This window comes from Lactuca saligna, chromosome 1, assembly GCF_052625555.1.
Source record: "Lactuca saligna cultivar CGN05327 chromosome 1, ASM5262555v1, whole genome shotgun sequence".
Taxonomy (NCBI): Eukaryota; Viridiplantae; Streptophyta; class Magnoliopsida; order Asterales; family Asteraceae; genus Lactuca; species Lactuca saligna.
In genome coordinates, this window is record NC_136417.1 from 186,522,840 (window position 1) to 186,526,573 (window position 3,734).

A 3,734-nucleotide genomic window follows, 5' to 3' on the forward strand; every position below is an offset into this window, starting at 1 on the left:
TCACGTAGAGGAGACAATATGTGGCTAACAGATAGAAAGAATTGCATAGAGATAAGATGCAGAGAGATAGAATTGCATATGTTACAGTCCAGGTTGGATCTTTCGATCACACAGAGGAGGCAACATATGACTAACAGACAGAAAGCAAGAAAATTGTAACACTGTAAATTTCCATAACAATTTTTCGCATTTATAAAAACATAATTCATTTGTGAATCATAAAAACATCATTGTTTGAAACTCAATTTATAACATATAACAATATCCCAGGTCTCGTATCATAAAATCCTGTGTGTGTACTGATCAAGCCGGCGCCTTCCCGCGATCCTCACTAGTACCTGAAACACATAACACAAAACACTGTAAGCACAAAGCTTAGTGAGTTCCCCAAAATACCACATATAACACATATTAGCCACTCGAGGCTATAACTCTATAAGTCCGTGCACCCAAACTCTGTGAACCCTCAGGTTCTAACTCTGCAAGCATGCACAACATAAATCACATAGAAGAATGCAGGACAACAAACAATATATATAAAGCACTGTATCACATAACTCTATTTACCTACTCAAGGTAAAGTATAGTAACAAGACTCACCTCGCGTATCTCGGTAACTCGTAAATCCCTGAAATCACTAGTGCTTGATCTCCCGAGCTATAGTCCTCCTATAACACAATACATCTCTAATTAACATTTTTCCAACTAAGGTTGACTAACCCTATCAAGTCAACACCGGTCAACTCTGGTCATTGGTCAATGGTCAACCCCAACTCGCCGAGTCTGGTGTGGACTCGCCGAGTCCCTACGAGGACACCATTTCCTCTGAGTCCCTTCCGACTCACCGAGTCACTCACCCAACTCGGTTACTCAACCCCTGGTTCGTAATCTATGAACTACCTGCACCAACTCGTCGAGTCTGCTAATGGACTCGGCGAGTGCATTCCATGCACAACCCCAAACGACCTTCTGAGTTCAGATCTGTTCCACTAACTCATAGATCCAGTCCTTCTAAGCTTATTTGTCACGTAAAGTTCATGTCTTAGCACTCATATCACACCTAATGACTCATAAATGGTGTTTTGACCTCAAACATGAAGATACCAAACCAAAACCTCCATGGATTCATAAAAAAGCTTGGACAAAGGGACACTTTGGACCTCCAAGGGTCCAGATCCAGAACCTAACTCGCTTAAGGGACCAAATGGGCACTAGATCTAGCCACAAAAGGGCTCAACAAACCCAAAATCAACATGAACATCACCTCAACAGAAAAGGGTTCGAAAATGGTACCTCAAATGTGATGTTCTGGACCTCAAATCTTCAGGAAGTTGTTCCCCTTGCTTCCTCTTGGTTAAAACTTCCTTTCCCTTGCTAGACAACACCTCCAAGGTTGATAATGGCTCATTCTCCTACTCCAAATGCTCAAGTGCACTAGGGTTTCGCTCTGGGGACTGGTGAGCTCAAATGAAGACCATAAGACCCTTTAAATAGGCCCCAAACCTGAAAAATTAGGGTTTCATTAAACAGTGCTGACTCGCCGAGTCCACCAATGCGACTCGTCGAGTCTAGTCATTAATCCGGATGAGAAATCGCGTCTCTACTCGGTGAGTCTACGCACCAACTCGTCGAGTTCTTCCTCAAAACTCAAAATAGAAAGAATAAATATAATACCTAAAATTCCGGATATTACAATTCTCCCCCACTTGAATCCGACTTCGCCCTCGAAGTCTCATCCTTGAAATAGCTCCGGATGCTGCACACGCATCTCATGCTCCGGTTCCCACGTAAGCTCCGACCCCTTCCGATGCTGCCACTGGACTTGAACCAGAGGCACCTCCTTGTTCCTCAGAACCTTCATCTTCCGACCCACAATCATAACTGGTCTCTCCGCGTAGTTCAGGCTCGCATCCACCTGAATGTCCTCTAATGGCTCTACCACCGACTCTTCGGCTATACACTTCCTTAACTGAGACACATGGAAAGTATTATGAATCCACTCCAATTCAGTAGGTAGCTCCAAGTGATATGCTACCTTGCCCACCCTCGCGATTATTCTGAGCGACCCGATATACCGGGGCCCTAGCTTGCCCCTCTTCCTGAATCAGATCACTCCTTTCCAAGGAGATACCTTCAGGAGAACATAGTCACCGACCTAAAACTCAAGCTCGGATCGCTGTCTATCCGTAAAACTCTTCTGGCGGCTCTGAGCGGTTAACAATCTCTATCTGACCCACTGTATCTGCCCTGTCATCTACAGCACAATCTCTGTACTTCCCATCACACGCTGCCCTAGTTCTCCCCAACAAATGGGGGTCCGACACCTCCTCCCATATAACAGCTCAAAGGGAGGCATACCAATGCTCGAATGATGGCTGTTGTTGTAGGAAAACTCCGCTAAGGGAAAATACGTGTCCCAACTTCCACCGAAGTCTACCACACATGCTCGAAGCATGTCCTCGAACGTCTGAATCATCTACTTACTTTGTCCGTCAATCTGCGGGTGGTATACGGTACTAAAATGCAACCTCGTACCCAACTCCTCATGGAATTTCTTCCAAAATCTGGAAGTGAAATGCACGTCTCAATCTGAAACAATCGATATTGGCACCCCATGTACAATTCTGCTAATCTCTCAGCAGAAGAGCTCTCACTGATGGCAAGGAAGTCAGTGCTCTTCTCCAACTTGTCCACAATCACCCAAATTGCATCGACACCCCTAGCAGTCCTCGGCAACGTGGTGATAAAATGCATGGTGATCTGTTCCCACTTCCATTCGGGAACCTCCAACGATTGCAACTTACCATGCGGTCTCTGGTGCTCGGCCTTAACCCTACGGTAGGTTAAGCACCTCTCAACAAACCACACAACATCCCTCTTCATACATGGCCACCAATACTCTCTCCTCAGGTCTAAATACATCTTAGTGGCCCCAGGATGGATCGAGAATTTCGACCGATGAGTCACTTCCATCAAAATGGTACGTGTCCCTCCCATAAACGGCACCCATATACGCCCTTGAAATGTCATAAGCCCCCGACCATCGGTAACGAACTCCGATACCACCCCAACAACTCCCTCTCTCTTCTGGTTCTCCGATTCACGGCCTCAGCCTGTGCTCCACGAATGGTATCCAACACCGGAGCCATAACGGTCAACAACAAACATACATCTCGTAATGGGGCGCTCTCCGCCCTGCGACTCAGTGCATCGGCTACGACATTAGCCTTGCCCGGATGATACAGGATCTCACAATCATAATCCTTGACCACATCCAACCACCTCCTCTGCCACATATTTAGGTTAGGCTGATCCATCAAATACTTCAGACTCTTATGGTCCGTGTATATCGTACACCGAACCCCGTACAGATAGTCATGCCAAATTTTGAGGGCGAACACCACTACCCCCAACTCTAGATCATGGGTGGGATACCTCGTCTCATGAGGCTTTAGATGCCTCGATGCGTATGCTATCACATGCCCTCTCTGCATCAACACCGCTCCCAACCCCAAGATCGACGCATCATAGTATACCACAAAGTCCTCCATTCCCTCTGGGAGGGCTAACACCGGGGCTTCACATAACTTTTGGCGAAGCGTCTCAAAGGAGGCCTGCTGCTTGGGGCCCCATGAAAAAGCGACACCCTTCCGGGTCAACTTGGTGAGTGGCACTGCAATCTTGGAGGAATCCCTGATAAATCTTCGATAATAACCTACCAATCCTAAGAAACT